General features: G+C 43.8%; 1 pseudogene; it reads right to left on the bottom strand.

Annotated features, from left to right (window-relative positions):
• Positions 1–71: 71 nt before the first annotated feature.
• Positions 72–19,080, bottom strand: LOC110536811 (annotated as a pseudogene).
• Between the last annotated feature and the right edge of the window lie 269 nt (positions 19,081–19,349).

The raw sequence follows: 19,349 nt of genomic DNA, 5'->3' as shown, positions 1-19,349 counted from the left end.
ACTATGATGTTGGTCCTGCAGTCAAATCACTACAGTTACCATAAAATGGATCTCTGAAAATTCACTTGTACAAAAAGTGTTTTTATTATACTGAACAGGTTGCAGGTTTTATTATACTTAGAAATTATACAAAACTTTCAACCAAAGAAACTTGACAAATTTTAATGATTCAATTTGTAAAATATATTGCATGCCTAAGTTGTCAGACTAAAGTCATTTGAACAGCACCATTATACGAGGCATGGATCAAGAACTTCTGGCATAACCACGAAATCTCAGTTGAATACAAGATACATAAATCAGACAAACACTCAAATGCTACTTGACTAGTCAGCCCAAAGCAAACAGAATGTTCAAGGTGTCTGGTCATTTAGAAAAAGAGAAAATACAAACAAAAACATGTAAAAGGGTTTAGTTGTCATTGTTGTTATAAGCCTTTGGCAGAAGAGAAGGCCTTCTGAGCGGAATATTTGGAGTACAAATATTCCCCTTTGTATTAGAGAGGTTGATTTGTACAGACAAACCCAAATCCAAACAGCTTAACAAAGTCTTCTTGACATCTAAACTGGAGGGGGGGGGGGAATTAAAAGGGGCTTAAATGAGTGGAGGATGCTGTCTTAATCACAATGTCCATGTTACATCCTCAAATCACAATGTCCATGTAACATCCTCAAATCACAATGTCCATGTAACATCCTCAAATCACAATGTCCATGTAACACACGGCAATACTTATGACTCAATCATGGCATGTAGAGGGAAAGACATCAGCATATGGATTTAAGTTCAAACAAAATGACCAAGCCATCTGAGAGCAATCATGTAAGTGCATTTCTCCTCAACATACGTACATTCAATACTTTACCCACATGAGAAGAACAGTAACTCCATGATGTGGATTTAAATGAAGATCCCATCCTTGTAAAGTATTGTACTCTCATTCGGTGTCTGAACAACAGTTCATGTTGTTTTCCCAACATACATTTTTGTGAGAACAATACAATTCCCTCAGCCACCAATAAGTGGTTGTCCTAACCTCTTAACATAACTTCTAGGCTTTTGTTCAAAACAAAATGCATACTGTACTTATTTTATAAGTTAAAAACAGGATGTAAAACATCTGAAGATAGGGGTGTAGAGCGAGCTGGTCAATACACCCCTCTTCATGAGAAATGTGGGGGTGTTAATCCTTCGAGATGTAACTGCAGTCAGAGGCCAAACTGTTCAATGTCACGCCACTATCAGAAATCAGCCACAACAGAAGATATAGAGAGGAAGGGAAACGTTCAAATCATGTTATTCACAACTTTAAACCTCTATCAATCTTGAGCTCTGTATTTAGCACTCCAAAAGTTGCAGTGTCTCAATCTGTCCCTTTAATTGAGGATCCTCCTGTGACCCCTGGAGACCTCCTTAGTGAACTTTCTCCAGCTTGGCCTGCAGGGCCTTGAAGTTGCCGATGGTGAGCTGCAGGGCAGAGTTCAGACTCAGGGACTGCAGCTCCACCAGGTAACCACAGATGTTATCCAGACACATTAGTGAACCGCCGTCTGAAAGGGACAGAGAGAAATATGAGTAAGACAGTGCATATTAAAACACATTTCACAAACACTCACATTCTCATTACTATGTAAACAGGTTGATATGTTTCCAAATAAGGAGCATTTCTAATGGAGACAGGAGAAAAGGTTAACACTTGGTGGTGGGTTAGTTACCGGTCATATGTTGGTACTTTGCTGGGATCCTCCACGTATCCTGACAGCAGCACATGGATACACTCTACCAGGTGGACAGGTTTCTTTAGACGCTGCCAACACGTATCCTGACAGCAGCACATGGATACACTCTACCAGGTGGACAGGTTTCTTTAGACGCTGCCAACACGTATCCTGACAGCAGCACATGGATACACTCTACCAGGTGGACAGGCTTCTTTAGACGCTGCCAACACGTATCCTGACAGCAGCACATGGATACACTCTACCAGGTGGACAGGCTTCTTTAGACGCTGCCAACACGTATCCTGAACGCAGCACATGGATACACTCTACCAGGTGGACAGGCTTCTTTAGACGCTGCCAACACGTATCCTGGGATACACACAGCCAGAGTTGGAGACATCCAGTATTAAGTGTACAGCGCCATTCCTTATTAAATAATGCTAAATCTGAAATTCATTATAACCCTTTATTATTAAGGGCATCTATTCATATCAAGGGGGGGGGGGGGGGGGTAGCATATGAACATGTTATAAGCCCTGATTTTATATACATTTTATTACAGGAAATTACCCTTAGCCTCCTGGCAAAATGTGTAGAATAGCAGGAAATTAGCTATGAAATAGCAACAACAACAAAAAAACTCTGCCCCAAAGCGACAAAATAATCCAATAAATAAAATAATTGGGTGGAGCTGTGCTCAGACCTTGCAGGGTACACCGCAAAACTGCACTACGCTACTGCTCGTATCCTATGCCTGCCCCACTGCTCGTATCCTATGCCTGCCCCACTGCTCGTATCCTATGCCTGCCCCACTGCTCGTATCCTATGCCTGCCCCACTGCTCGTATCCTATGCCTGCCAGCTGTAATTGCCACTCAGGGATGAATAAAGTTTATGAAATTGAATTGAGAGATATACACCCGTGTCTTGAAGATTGGGTCGTAGACCTCCAGCAGACAGGGCAGCTGTAAGCCTATCTCCTGCATGGTGAACGTGACGAAGCCCACGTCCCAGTTCAGACGACACACCTCCTGTTCCAAAACCGTCACCAGAAATTCTGGGTGCACAAGACAGACTAGCGACATTAAACAATTTGCACATGCAACAGATCTCTGTAGTCCAATAGCAGACAAGCTACGACAGGCCACAGCGTTAGTGGACAATTAGGCAAAACACAGATTACACTTCCAGTCCTTACAGAGACACACCGTAGAGACATACTATGCATGTTGACTTCATGAATTGCTGATGTAATTACACTAAGTGGGGATGTTTTACATACAGGAAAATCTGTAGAGAAATCATGGAGTAAATAGATGGAAAGTAGACCTGGGGTTTTACCTAGAGGGAAGTATCTGGGTGTTCCAGCATAGATCTTTCCAAGAGACACCAGTTTGAGATTCAGAGCTCTCATTCTGTCAGCTGGACTCATGGCCAAACTGTCACCAAGCTCTGGAACAAATAGAAAAAGTAATTTTGGGTATTTGGAAATGGAAGCCCTTTATCTACTTCCCCTGAGTTAGATCATCTCATGGATATTTATTATTTTTATTTATCTGTTATTTTACCAGGTAAGTTGACTGAGAACACATTCTCATTTGCAGCAACGACCTGGGGAATAGTTACAGGGGAGAGGAGGGGGATGAATGAGCCGATTGTAAACTGGGGATTATTAGGTGACCGTGATGGTTTGAGGTTCAGATTGGGAATTTAGCCAGGACACCGGGGTTAACACCCCTACTCTCACGATAAGTGCAATGGGATCTTTAATGACCGCAGAGAGTCAGGACACCCGTTTAACATCCCATCCGAAAGACGGCACCCTACACAGGGCAGTGTCCCCAATCACTGGCCAGGGGCATTGGGATATTTTTTTAGACCAGAGGAAAGAGTGCCTCCTACTGGCCCTCCAACACCACTTCCAGCAGCATCTGGTCTCCCATCCAGGACAAACCCTGCTTAGCTTCAGAAGCAAGCCAGCAGTGGTATGCAGGGTGGTATGCTGCTGGCATCTAATTTTGATGGTTTACAGGAACAGCTAGCATTCTGCAATTGCACTAACGTTAGTTAGCAACTTCCTTCAAACTGCATGCATAGACATAAAAATGGTATCCACGATGCCAAAATCCTGAATTGTCCCTTTAAGAAATAGTTCAGAATGCAATAGAAGGTTCTAAAAGACCAAAGTGTCAGAGATAAACAAGTGGGATGGCATCAGGTGCTACCATGTGTATTTGTCTGTACACACCTTTCTCCATGACCTCCTGCCACAGAGAGTGCACCAGGACTCTGGTGCATGATGGCCAGCTTGCATTCAGACAACCGGAAGTGATCTGCAAACTCCCTATATAGCTAGATTGGAGGACAAAGGATAGAGTATTAAAAAAAAACTATTAGAGTCAAGGATAATGTTAGATATTCATGCACTGTTACCTTGGTGATGTCCATAAGCTCTGAATCCAGTTGTGACACGGCTCCCTGTACAGAGGGATGCTGGGTGTACTGTCTGCTCAGAGTATCCTGGATCTGGACCTGAATACGGACCACCTGGGAGGGATGAAACCATATCAGCTTGAGTAAAAAAAAAAAAAATACATCCAAGCTGTATCAAAGGGTGAAAAATCTAAAAACCTAATACATTTCAAGAATAGAGCTAGAATCTCCCCTCCCCGTACCTCCATCTTCTCCTCCAGTTGGTGCAGGAACTCCCCCTCAGCTCCCTGGGCAGAGATGCAGGAGGAGCTCTTAGCTGACAGGATGGCCTTGGAGATGTACTCCAGCCTCTGCTTCAGTGAGATCTCAGTACTGAACAAACAGAAACGACACATTTAACATTGCTCAGAATCAACAAGAATGAGGACATTTTCATGACTGTTGGAGAGGATAAAAATAAAAGCCATTTAGCCGACACTTATCCAAAAGGACTTAAATCACGTGTCTACATGTTTTTTTTTTTTTGTTATGCGTGTCCCCAGAGGGAATCGATCCTTAGCCTTGTTAGCACCGTGCTCTACCAACTGAGCAACACAGGACCAGTGTGTGCAAATGGCCCATCATGTATAAAGACTCAGCCTGTTAGGCCTTTCACCTGAGCATGTCCGCAAGCCTAGCCAGGACGTGAGCTGCCTTCCCAAAGCTGCGACTCTTCTCATAGTATCTCCACAGCAGGTCCATGTTCCACACCTTACTCTGCTCCTGTTTGATCATGTGCATCAGGTGTTCCTCCAGGTAAGGAGAGTTCACCTGGATAGACCACACAGACAGAGTGTGAGGATAATATTAAACCACCAGGCCACACAATAAAAGACCAGTTAAATGAAATACAAAAACAATTCAGAACTAGGCATCTCAGGCTGTGACTGCAGGACAATGCCAGAAGGTTCTTACCTCCAGAAGCTTGTCAGTGAGGTCAGCCTGTATAAGCCAGTTGTAGAGGGCTTTGTGGAAGAGTTCATCCTGTGACCTCTGGGCCAGACAAATAATCTGCTCAAACTACCAGGGAGAAAGAACATCATGATCAGCTTATTCATGAATCGAGGCCAAAATCTTGGAACTAACACACATTCACATAAAAAAAAAAAAATAAGTAAACAAAATCTTGCTATTGCCATTGGGGGGGCAAGTCTCCTCCCAGCAGCACTCACATGGGCGGTGGCATCCTTGTTGCTCAGCATGTTAGGGTCAGAGGTCAGGACAGGGGGTCCTGGCTGCTTAGGGACGCTGGGAGACTGAGGTGCAGCTTTACTTTGGTTCACCAGCTCCTGTATGGTGTCTGTGATACACTTATAACATGACAATCTACATGAGGAGAGGAGGGGGTGGTCAGTCGATGTAAGCACAAAGGAGAAAATAAAGGGCCAGGATATCCCTTAACAGATATCTATTACCACAGTATTTCATATTCAATGTGAACAGGTAGTAGGTTACCTCTCCTGGAAGGCCAGTGCTCCAGTCTGATCCTCCTCTGGCTCTCCGTTCTTATAGAAGTGAGGTCCCAGCCTCTGAGGATCCTTCTTATCCACTGCAGTTAGGCACAGCTCCAGCACTCCCTCATAGAAACGCACTGAGAGGGAGAGAAACATTGTTAGCATCCATCCACACAGTAAGCATTAAGAGTAATATTTGCATGGTCCAATGTTAAAGGGAAATTTCTAAGTTCCAAATGTATGTTCATCTCCAGCCCCAGCCCAAAATCAACATATGTGAAAATGGCATATTTCTGTGTTTGTGGGGGGGGGGGTAGATAAGCGTTGTGATTTTAACCAATGATGTGTAGGCATTGTCTACTAATTGGTTAATGATGTCATTGGAAACACTTATCTTCCTCTATCTTTTTGACTACAAAACATAGAAACATGCCATTCTCACATGTTTATGTTTGGGTGGTCCTGGAGATTATGACTATGGAGATGAAAAATCGTTACAATTTTCCTTCATCTTATTTTCTTACTGGTCTGGTCATACTGGACCAAAAATAATTTCTACTGGCCCGGACATGGTGTAGTTTCTAAATACATTGGGGTCATGCAGGGTCTCTAGGTTGGCATGCTCTCTCTCTATATGCAGCTATTATTGGCTACATTTAGTTATTATGATATGTATAAAAAGCTGCGTAGTATAATTGTGCAATGGAAGGCATTAGTCTATTCTTTAGAATTGCATTAGTTTGTTTAAGTGTCATTTCAAGAATATTTTTTTATACATCTCATATTAGGACACTGCCCCTTTAAGACAACTGTGTTCCAAAAGAGCTAGACCTAGCTACAGTAGGCTAGCTGAGACAAATGCTAGATGTCTTTTTACAGCTTTCATTTGCAGACCAGCAACAGTAGCATGTTCACTATTGAAGGTTTACTTTTGTAAATACCTTTCCTTAACTAAAATAAATAAGCTGAGCGAGTAGATTGATGGCATCAACTCATGTACGGCTCGAGAAGTTGTGACTCGGGGAAGCGTGGTGGTGCTTGAATGAACAGCCAATCATATTGCTCAAATAGAAATAGCATGACTTTGTTTTTACTGGCTCCGGGCCAGTATGATGGCAGCCTTACCCTGTCTGTACTGGGAGCAGACCAGTAGCAGGTCTGTGTGATGGCTGATCAGCTGGTAGAGCTGTAGTGACTCTCTCAGTGTTCTCTCCTTATCTGTCCTAGTCTGGATCTGTCTGGAGCCCTGCAGCAACTCATTAGCCTGGGAGGGAGACATTCAGTTCTCAGGTACTGTTATACAGGGAGAAACGAGGGTAGTGGATGCTACCAAAGTCTACCCACAGACTAAAATCTGATGCAATGTCTGTTGTACATCATCCGTCATATAGGGAAGAAAAAAAAAACGGGTGTGAGTATACTCTACCTTTGAGCAGATGCTGTCGTCACTGCTGTACAATAGGGGGCAGATGTCTCTGAGGTGGGTGCTTATGGCATCTACAGAGGCAAAGTCTTTGATGTAGACGTTGATGAGGCCTGTGATCAGGGCTCCGGTCAGCACCCGACCCCGGATCACCACGTCCTTAAAACTCACCCCCTTCATCTGGTCCTGGAACTCCTAGAACACAAGGCATAGGGGTTATAAACAGGATACAAGAGAAACATCTTGACTAAATACTTGGACGATTAAACAATGGGATGAATCAGTCAGTGATTGTGCTATCAAATATTCCTGCACATCCTGAACATCCAGCGCTGGTTTCCCCGGGCACAGATTAAACCTAGTCTTAGATTAAAAATCAATCCCAATGGAGAGTACCTTGGGTAGTTCAGAGACAATGAGGCTGAACTGGTGGTCACACAGCAGCTTCCACAGGGCCAGGGTCTGACAGGAGCGATGCACCAGCTGCTGGATACCCTACATCTTCTCATAGACCTGAGCCTCGGCTGGGGAAGGGGAAAGGATAAAAATAAGGATTAGACAGTCGGAGACCATAAAATAATTCAAGAACAGTGTGTTCTTAATAGTGTTATGATTATACTCAGACCCTGCTGTAATTCTGGTTGCTCCTTGATGTGGATGGCAGTTTACCTTTAACACCCACACATTACTTGCCGTGGTACTTCCTCTGGAGTTCCTGCTGAACTTGCTGAGAACTGGCTCCTCCATCAGGCTGCATGAACCCTAGCAGCCGCTGCTGCAGATTGGCTGGTGAGCTAAAACTGTAGAGCATCAGATGCCATTCAAACCATATTTATTTCACCCGATGACCATAGAAGTGTAGCTATATTTTCTATAAAGTAGCCAGCCCAGGGCTTGGCCACAGGGAGAAGCAGGGCCCAAGGGTCTGTCTTACCTGGCTGTACCCAGAGACGAGGGGCTGAACTGGAAGTTCTTATCCAGGAAGTCCTTCAGACCACGGAGCTCCAGATCAGATGAGCTGGCTGTGCTCTCCAACTGGGAGAGCAAGATTGACCGTCATCATCAAATTAACTTGCAAAGGAAGACTAATTTGCGGTTTATGTAATACTCACAATACTGACAGCCTGATTTCCTTTCATGACGATCTTCTCAATAGCAAGACTCCCGTCCCAGATATTACTGTTAATCAATAAGTTAACTTAATCAAGTGACTCAAGCCATAAGTGACACATTAATGTTTGAGTCCAGTACAAAAAGGTAAAGAGATAGTTCACCCAAATAAAAATGATAATATCAGTAACATGACTTGAATAGGATTTGTGCCACAAATGCTAATAAACCAAAGCATGGATTGATGTCATACCTAGTCCAAAGACTGCTTACAGGGTAAGGACACCAACATACAGTGCCTTGCGAAAGTATTCGGCCCCCTTGAACTTTGCGACCTTTTGCCACATTTCAGGCTTCAAACAAAGATATAAAACTGTATTTTTTTGTGAAGAATCAACAACAAGTGGGACACAATCATGAAGTGGAACGACATTTATTGGATATTTCAAACTTTAACAAATCAAAAACTGAAAAATTGGGCATGCAAAATTATTCAGCCCCTTTACATTCATTGCAGCAAACTCTCTCCAGAAGTTCAGTGAGGATCTCTGAATGATCCAATGTTGACCTAAATGACTAATGAGGATAAATACAATCCACCTGTGTGTAATCAAGTCTCCGTATAAATGCACCTGCACTGTGATAGTCTCAGAGGTCCGTTAAAAGCGCAGAGAGCATCATGAAGAACAAGGAACACACCAGGCAGGTCCGAGATACTGTTGTGAAGAAGTTTAAAGCCGGATTTGGATACAAAAAGATTTCCCAAGCGTTAAACATCCCAAGGAGCACTGTGCAAGCGATAATATTGAAATGGAAGGAATATCAGACCACTGCAAATCTACCAAGACCTGGCCGTCCCTCTAAACTTTCAGCTCATACAAGTAGAAGACTGATCAGAGATGCAGCCAAGAGATCTACAGCTGAGGTGGGAGACTCTGTCCATAGGACAACAATCAGTCGTATATTGCACAAATCTGGCCTTTATGGAAGAGTGGCAAGAAGAAAGCCATTTCTTAAAGATATCCATAAAAAGTGTTGTTTAAAGTTTGCCACAAGCCACCTGGGAGACACACCACCTGGGAGACACACCAAACATGTGGAAGAAGGTGCTCTTGAAATTGAACTTTTTGGCAACAATGCAAAACGTTATGTTTGGCGTAAAAGCAACACAGCTGAACACACCATCCCCACTGTCAAACATGGTGGTGGCAGCATCATGGTTTGGGCCTGCTTTTCTTCAGCAGGGACAGGGAAGATGGTTAAAATTGATGGGAAGATGGATGGAGCCAAATACAGGACCATTCTGGAAGAAAACCTGATGGAGCCTGCAAAAGACCTGAGACTGGGACGGAGATTTGTCTTCCAACAAGACAATGATCCAAAACATAAAGCAAAATCTACAATGGAATGGTTCAAAAATAAACATATCCAGGTGTTAGAATGGCCAAGTCAAAGTCCAGACCTGAATCCAATCGAGAATCTGTGGAAAGAACTGAAAACTGCTGTTCACAAATGCTCTCCATCCAACCTCACTGAGCTCGAGCTGTTTTGCAAGGAGGAATGGGAAAAAATGTCAGTCTCTCGATGTGCAAAACTGATAGAGACATACCCCAAGCGACTTACAGCTGTAATCGCAGCAAAAGGTGGCGCTACAAAGTATTAACTTAAGGGGGCTGAATAATTTTGCACGCCCAATTTTTCAGTTTTTGATTTGTTAAAAAAGTTTGAAATATCCAATAAATGTCGTTCCACTTCATGATTGTGTCCCACTTGTTGTTGATTCTTCACAAAAAAATACAGTTTTATATCTTTATGTTTGAAGCCTGAAATGTGGCAAAAGGTCGCAAAGTTCAAGGGGGCCGAATACTTTCGCAAGGCACTGTATCATTTTGTAATTTGGGTAAACTATCCGTTTAAACATGCCAGAAAATTGTATTTCCCCAGTTGGAGGTGAGGCCCGAGTACCATACAGTGCGTTGTCCAGCTGAGGTGACTCACCCCAGTATGGAGGTGACTCACCCCAGTATGGAGGTGACTCACCCCAGTATGGAGGTGAGACCTGAGCAACGTACTAGTGAGGTGACTCACCCCAGTATACGTGTGAAGTAGACACTGATGCCGTTGTGCTTCCCTGAGAAGACCACCTCTGGCCCAGAGGACAAGCCAGCGATGGGGGCGGAGGGCATGTCTGGTACATGGGGCGTAGACACACTCTGGGGCATCATACCTGAGATATTGTTGTCAATGGCAAAAAACACACACACATTAAAAACACTCAAATGTTCTTAAGTAATTCACTCAATGTTGCCAATATTCAGTGGGTGAATGTGTCAGTGGAGGCTGCTGAGGGGAGGAATAATGCTTGGAATGGAGTCAATGGAATGGTAACAAACACAAAATGTGGTTGATACCATTCCATTGACTGTTTAGTACTGTTGACTGCAAGGTACTCTGCAATCATATGGAGGAAAATGAGGGTAGTGTACCTGGAGCCGGTGTAGTTAGGAAACTAGGGTTAGGAATGGGGCTGCTACCAACAGACATATGGGATCCTATAAAAACAACAGGCAGGGAGTCAGACAAGTGATGCAGACAGACAACTTCTCCTTCAAATCTGTACAACTTACACAAGGGATTTCCACTACGACATTGCCATGTTACAACAAATGGGAATTCATATAATGCTGAAGTGCTACAAGTACAAATCCTTCCTCAGATGCCCCTCACCTGGTACAGGAGAGCCGAACAGCGCTCCAATGCTGCTAGGAGCAGAATGAGCCGAGGGGAACCTCATCTGAGCCTCTCCTCCATACCTAAAGAAGGCTCTGGTGGCCCACTGAGACACCTCTCTGTCACAGGCAGCACTGGAACAGGACAGAATCAGAGCAGTGGCACATGCCTGGTCCTCCTGAGGAGAGAGGATTAGATCAATGAACAGAGAAATAAAGACAGTGTGTTTAGGGGTACTTGCACTAACAAGACATTGAGTAATGAGATTCATACCCTGTGCAGTTTGAAGAAGCGTTCGACTTCTTCACTCTCTCCACCAGTACCGCACACCAGTAGGTGGCGCAGCTGGTCCACCGGCCGCAACTTGTGGAATATGTGACTTCCCTGGAAGACCATGATTAACAACAAGTTTATAGATTTTTGCCTTTGTTCACAAAATTACAGACAGGACTGAACAAGTTTCATCAACTGTGTGAATTTACAGTGCCATTCACACGGTATAAAATAAACTGTAAAATCTTGACTGTACCTTGGAAGAGATAAGGACAAACTTCTGTGGAGGGACATTGTGTTGCTGCACCACGACAGGAGTGTCAGTGAGGGGAACCTGGTCCTTATTCAGGGGGGTAGAGATTTTAGGTGCTTTCTCCTCCTCGATGGCACATAGCGCCCAGGAGTGGCCATCTACATTGGACATCTGAAATGAAATACAGACAATATGCGCTACAATATTAATATAAGTCAAAATGCATTTAAAAAAAATCTAAATCAAAGCATATGCATCGCAAATAGGGTTCAGAGGTGGAAACTTTCCGTGGGAATATATGGGAATTAACAGAAATATGCAAATTAATATGAATACCATTTAAAACGTAGATTTTCGCATTCAATATATTTACCATATGGAGACAGAAACAAACCTTTACCTTACCATAAGTAGACATAATTGTAAGTCAATCCTTCCAATAGAAATAAACAATTTAGTTATGAATTGAACTTTAATTAAATGAGTTGACTTCACATGGGATGATTTCACTGAACAAAATAAATGGAATATTGAACGATCCATCGCATCTCCCAAAAATGTTTTCAACATACATCTAAAATAATAGTCTCGAAAATTAAGCTTTGGTTGTCTTCTCTCTGGACCTCCTCAATGTCCACCTCTTGAACATCAGACTCTGAAGCCTCACCGTCACTTTCCAACCTTGTTGATGATGGCTCATTGTCAGGCTCAAAAAGCCTCAAATTTGCCCGGATAGCCACCAATTTTTCCACCCTTGTATTGATCAGCCTATTGTGTGCTTTGGTATGAGTGTTCCCAAACAAGCAGAGTCTGAACATCAGACAGGATGGCATCATCTCCCTCAATCCGTGCAATGGCTACTGCTATAGGTTTCAGGAGTTTCAGGCTGCTTACCACTCTCTCCCAAAAAACATCATCCAGGAGGATCCTCTTGATGGGGCTGTCCACGTCGGCAGAGTGGGGTATGGCCATTTCTTGGAGAGACTCCTTCCTCTCCTGGAGACTGTCAAACATGATGACACCACACCAACAGGTGTTGTTGGGCAGCTTCAATGTGGTGCTCTTATTCTTCACTTTGCTTGGCGAGGTAGATTGCTGCTTTAACTTGATTACCCTTCACATACCTAACCATTTCCTTGGCGCTCTTGTGGAGTGTACCCATTGTTTTCAGTGCTATGATGTCCTTGAAGAGCAGATTCAATGCATTAACAGCACAGCTAATGGGTGTGATGTGAGGGTAGGAATCCTCCACTTTAGACCAAGCAGCCTTCATGGTCGCAGCATTGTCGGTCACCAGTGCAAATACCTTCTGTGGTCAAAGATCATTGATGACGGCCTTCAGCTCATCTGCAATGTAGAGAACTGGTATGTCTGTTGTCCCTTGTGTCTGTGCTCTTGTAGAATACTGGTTGAGGGGTGGAGATTTAGTTAATTATTCCTTGCCCACAAACATTTGACCACCCATCAGAGCTGATTGCGATACAGTCCGCTTTCTCTATGATTTGCTTGACCTTCACTTGAACTCTGCATCCAGCAAATTAGTAGATAAAGCATGTGTGTAAGAGGAGTTATGCTGGGCGAAGAACATTCAGAAATCTCTTCCAATACACATCGCTTGTGAGCATCAGAGGTGAACCAGTTGCATACACAGCTCGAGTAAGACATTCATCAGCATCTCTGACTACGTTCCTCCATTGAGTCAAAAAAAACTTCTGATTCCAGGAGGACCATGAGCTGTTGCTATCAATAAGGTGTCTGATTCATCATTTTCACCTCGAATAGAAGTAGAGGGACTTTTGACAGAGGTTGCTTGTTGTGAATGCTGAGGGAACTTTATGCACTTGGCCAGTTGATTCTGCATCTTCGTTGCATTCTTCACATATGATTTGCACAGTATTTGCAAATGTACACAGCTTTTCCTCCTACATTAGCTGCAGTGAAATGTCTCCACACATCAGATAGTGCTCATAGCACTTTCCTGTAAAGACTAGAAAAAAAACGAGTAAAACAAACAATTCCATGTACAGACAAATAGTTAAGCAGTTAGATTAAACAACTCCTTTGTAAGAAATGTTTTAAAATGAAACATGTATACTAACATTCCTCAGTTAGCAGACTCAAGCAAGCTAAAACCCACATGGTAGCAAAAACTAACTAGCAGAAATTGTTGATAAGTTAGACTTCGCTGTAGGCTACTATTTACTAGTTAACAGAAACGTCATATAAAATATATTCACCCCACACAGTATTGTAATCAAAACTTACCAGAAAGCATTGACTCAGCTTTGACTCAGACAGTGTAGTAGTGTGGGCTCAATAGCATCTCATTAGTGTGCAAGATCTTGAGAATCAGCTGTACATGTGATGGAAGAGTGCACTGCACATGTGATGGAAGAGTGCACTGTGCATGCAGAGGGTTGCAATTCCATTGAATTGGGGATAGTTTAACCAAAATATGCCACAAGACCTAGAATTGCCTTATGCGTACCCCACAAAAAAGGTTCACTGTTATAAGCTGACTTTTTGATGAATTTAAGTAAAATTCCCTGGCATAACTTCCCATGGACATTTACCGGAAAGTTTACGAACCTTTGCAACCCTAATCGCAAAGTAAGCTCGGTTTTGACATGACATCAAAGTGTGTGGGGATCTGGTGTAATACTGCTTAGTATGACCCTAACTGTCAGCTCCCACCTGTGCCTCCATCAGGGGTTTCTTAAAGGGGAAGGAGTTGTAGTTGATACACCACAGGATGTTACTGTCCTCAGTCTCAGAAGCTGCCATGAGGAGAACGCCTGTAGGGATCATCACCAGAGAGACACGAGTAAACTTTTGTTTTTTTAAAGGGGGCAATCTGCTATTGAATCACTAACAAAGCAGCCACCCTGTCTCTGTTTTGGTAAAATTCTGAGGGATGGGCTTGGAGAGATGGATAGACAGAGGTAAGGATAGAAGGACTGACCATCCATAATATTACAATTATAGTTTTACGCATGTTTTGAGGCTACACAGTGTTTATTTACAAACAGCGGAAAAAAACAACCTTAGATATTTTGGGTTCTGATGGGGTACAACAGTTGAACTAAGTTCATGGGGCATTTATACAGTGGATTCGGAAAGTATTCAGATCCCTTGACTTTATCCACATTTTGTTACGTTACAGCCTTATTCTAAAATTGATTAAAATTGCCCCCCCCCTCAATCTACACACAATACACCATAATGACAAAGCAAAAACAGGATTAGACATTCTTGCAAACATAATTTTTTTTTAAAGTACTCAAACCCTTTACTCAGTACTTTGTTGAAGCACCTTTGGCAGTGCTTACAGCCTCGGGTCTTCTTGGGTATGAAGCTACAACCTTGGCACACCTGTATTTGGGGAGTTTCTTCCATTCTTCTCTGAGGATCCTCTCAAGCTTTGTCAGGTTGGATGGGGAGCATCGCTGCATAGCTATTTTCAGGTCACTACAGAGATGTTCGATTGGATTCAAGTCTAGGCTCAGGCTGGGCCACTCAAGGACATTGGGAGACTTGTCCAGAAGCCACGCCTGCACTGTCTTGGCTGTGTACTCAGGCTCATTATCCTGTTGGAAGGTGAACCGTCGCCCCAGTCTGAGGTACTTAGCACTCTGGAGCAGATTTTCATCAAGGATCTCTGTTCATCTTTCCCTCGATCCTGACTAGTCTCCCAGTCCCTGCCTCTGAAAAACACCCCCACAGCATGATACTGCCACCATCAGGCTTGGGATGGTGTCAAGTTTCCTCCAGACATAACGCTTGGCATTCAGGACAGAGTTCAATCTTGGTTTCATCAGACCAGAAAATCTTGTTTCTCACGGTCTGAGTCCTTTAGGTGCCTCTTAGCAAACTCCAAGCGGGCTGTCGTTCCTTTTAGTAAGGAGTGGCTTCCGTCTGGCCACTCTACCATAATGACCTGATTGGTGGAATGCTGCAGAGATGGGAGAACCTTCCAGAAGCACAACCATCTCTACAGAGGAACTCCAGAGCTCTGTCAGAGTGAACAGGTTCTTGGTCACATCCATGACCAAGGCCCTGCTCCCCCGATTTGGCCGGGCAGACAGCTCAAGGAAGAGTATTGGTGGTTCCAAAAAGCTTCCATTTAAGCATGATGGCAGCCACCGTGTTCTTGGGGGACCTTTTTGGTACCCTTCCCCAGACCTGTGCTAGGACACAATTCTGTTTCAGAGCTCTACAGACAATTCCTTCAAACTCATGGTTTGGTTTTTGCTCTGACATGCACTGTCAATTGTGAGATCTTATATGGACAGGTGGTACCTTCACAAATCATGTGCAATCAATTGAATTTACCGCAGGTGGACTCCAATCAAGTTGTAGAAACATCAAGGATGATCAATGGAAACAGGATGCACCTGAGCTCAATTTCAAGTCTCATAGCTAAGGATCTGAATACTTCTGTAAATAAGGTATGTTTAGATTTCAAATACATTGTCAAAAATAAAACCTGTTTTCGTGTTGTCATTATGGGGTATTTTGTGCAGATTTATGGAGATATATATATTATTTAGAATAAGGCTGTAACGTAACAAAATGTGGAAAAAGTCAAGCATTCTGAATACACTGTAGGTGGTATTTTTCAAAAATCAAAATGGGTATATTCTACATGTAAGTAACAAATTTAAATAGCAACTGCAGATTGACCATTTAACTAGGGCGATGCTCGAGAATCAATTATAAAAGGATCGCATTGGAGGCTCGTGGGAGGAGCTATAGGAGGATGGGCTCATTGTAAATGGCTGGAATGGAATTAATAGAACTGATTGGAAATCACACGTTTCATAGGTTTGATACCATTCCAGCCATAACAATGAGCCAGTCCTCCTATAGCTCCTCCCACCAGACTCCACTGCAGGATAGCATACAGACTTCAGTGGCTTTACCTTTGATGTACAGAGCCTTGTGGACCTTAGCAGGTTTCTGCAGGGTGGAGGAGGCAGAGAAGCCTGGAGGCAGACGGACATGGACCAGAGCTAGCAGACTAGGGTGTGCCGCTGGGTGCTTGGCATGCGGTGGGGCAAAGGGAGTAGTGCTGAAGTAGAGACGCACTCCTAGAAGCACAGATAGAGAGCTACAGTAAGGTCATCATAAGGTCTTTGTTTTCATTACAGGATAAGTGTCTACAATGTCAGTCCGTCTCCTTACCGGTGTGAGTGACAGCCAACAGGTGGCAGTCGGAGGACTCAAATCTGTCTATCACAGAGATCTATCACAAACGATGGGTTTAAACACAGAGCGATCAATGTTCCTATAGAGAGATATAAAATAAATTGATTAATTTGACCTGTTCTTAAGCAGTGATAACCTTTGACCAGGGAGTTTTTCTACATCTGCATTGCTTGCTCTTTTAGGCTGGGTTTCTGTATAGCACTTTGTGACATTGGCTGATGTAAAAAGGGCTTGAAGTACATTGTATTGATTGACCATTCACTAGCCCTCCGGATATTATCCAGAGGTGAGGAGTAGCAGAACGACCTGGCAAAGTTTCCTGCTGCAGCCGCGATGGAGCTCTGTGACATGGCCGCCACACGGCTCAGACCCTGGCCATCTGCACCCATGTCATACACCTGGAACACGCAGCAGCTTTATACTCAAGGTCCTATTCAGAAGAACCTTTTCAAATGTCTGACAAAGTTCTAACCAATGCAATGTCATTCTGCAAATACTCACACATCTGGATATTTACTACAGTGCTACCATTCAAATTGTTAAACTCTTATGGGTTATATACCTGTAGAACCCCCTTCTCTGAGCAGGTGAAGAGAGTGTTACGGGAGTTGTCAATGGCAATCTGCACTACCGGGTCCTGTGGAGCACAAAGATAGAAATGTGATGTCAAATTTAATTTAAGAACTAGAGCATAACACAAGAACTTTCCAACTCCACAAGGAGCCTGAAAACTATCCTTACCATCCTCAGAGAAGGAGAACTGGAGCAGAGAGGGGACGAGGAAGGACAGGCTGCTTTTGGAATGGTTAATCTTCCTGCAGCATTGGCTGAACCAGCCTGCCTCGGCCTGGTAGGCTACCTCATATAGGCAGCCATCTTTCCCTGCCAGGAAGATGCGTCCCAGATCAGTGGAGGTGATGGCCAGGTGGTAGGTGTTGTCTGTGGGGATGGAGTACAGCGGGTCTGGGAGCAACTGTATCCCTCCAGACATGCTGTCATTTAACACAGAGAGGGAGAGGAAAAAGATGAGATGAAAGACATTTCTGAAGTAGCCCATGGTGGGTCAATACGAATACCAACAACACAACCATGTCAATATAAACCAAATCAACCAATTTCATAACTGTTGCTGAATTGATGACACCAGGGATATTGTATTATGTCTAGCGTGTGTGGTTCAGGTATAAGGGTCATCATTACTCACCTGCCTGAGCTTTAGGGAAGCTGAGCCCCAGGATCACCACATCCACAGGAGTGGCTAAGACCAACAGGAAGTGGATGTGTGGCTGGAAAATCCCTGCAGGAAAATGTTTATCCTGTGGGTTAAGTTAAGCCAAACACCTACAAAGCTGATGTGACTTCGAATACAGGAAACACAGCTCAGGTAAGAGTTATGCAATTTGACCTGCTTTAGGTTTGACCAGCCCCACGGACAGGGTGTTTCACTGAGCCCGTCAAAATATGCAACATCCCCCCTGTAGCACAGACAAGAGACAGTGAAAATGGGTCCATGTTTTCTGCTACTGCATAAAGTGACTTTATTTAGGAGTGCTTGGTACTCACCCATCCTCATAATTCCACATGAAGATATCGTTGTCAATGGTGAGCCACGCCCGACAGATTTCAGGAAAAACTCCCATCATACAATTGCACTGCATATCTGTTAGGGGGAGGTTAAGGGCTAGGCAACTTGTCTGAAGTGGTAGTTAGTTCATATAACCCTGCACCGGCACTTCTGAGTTCAGCTGGTGAGACCTAGGGAGAATCTCAATTGCATACTCATCGCATCCTCGCCCCATTCTCAAAACCCATTGGAGAAGTTCAGAGAAGAGGAACCTCTGGCTTTCTAGTCCAATGGGTTTTGAGAAGGAGATGAGGAGAGAGGACGCAAGGAGTATGCAATTGAGATCTTTCCCAAGACACAGCTCCCTCTGTATATTCTCTGAAAAGGATACGGCTGAATTGCTCCACCAGCTCAGGTGGTAGGGGAACCCTGCGGACTGCACTGAGCTCAGGGAGGTTTGGCAAACTGAGCAGCCCAGGTTCCTGAAGAGGGCAGTCCATGTCCGACCCCCCAGACAAAGATGGCATGTCTGCAACAGAGGGGGGAGAGAAAAAAAAGAAAAAAAAAAAATCACCTTAGCACAATTTGGAAAGTGATGTAAGCGTCGAAACGTGGCTGTAGTCTCCCTAGAGACAGTAAGAAGGTTACAGCCAAGTATTATGGCTAGAATGACCTGTGAGATATATCGATTTGACAAACTTGAACAACATACAAACTTGCACCATTGATCACTTGACCTACTGTGACAGGGGACATTAAGAAGCTCTGAGAGGTCAGGGAAGCAGCGGTCTTCCTGAAGGTGTCGGTCTATGATCTGACCAGAGCGTCGGCAAGGGCAGCAGCAGGACTGCTGGGTCCTAAGGCGGACGGCATCTGACACTGAGCGACTGATGAGATTCACCTGAGAAGATGGAAAGAATATTTCAAATCAAATGTCTCACATGCACCGAATACAACAGGTTACACCTTACAGGGAAATGACTACTTACAAGCCCTGAACCAACAATGCAGTTACAAAAATCTAGAATTTTTTAGAAATAACAAGTAATTAAAGAGCTGCAGTAAATAATTGTGGGGCTATACACAGATGGGTACAGGTACAGAGTCAATGTGTGGGGGCACTGGTGTCGAGGTAATATGTA

This window comes from Oncorhynchus mykiss, chromosome 12 (assembly GCF_013265735.2).
Source record: "Oncorhynchus mykiss isolate Arlee chromosome 12, USDA_OmykA_1.1, whole genome shotgun sequence".
NCBI classification, from domain to species: Eukaryota; Metazoa; Chordata; class Actinopteri; order Salmoniformes; family Salmonidae; genus Oncorhynchus; species Oncorhynchus mykiss.
This window is presented reverse-complemented; position numbering and strand designations above follow the sequence as displayed.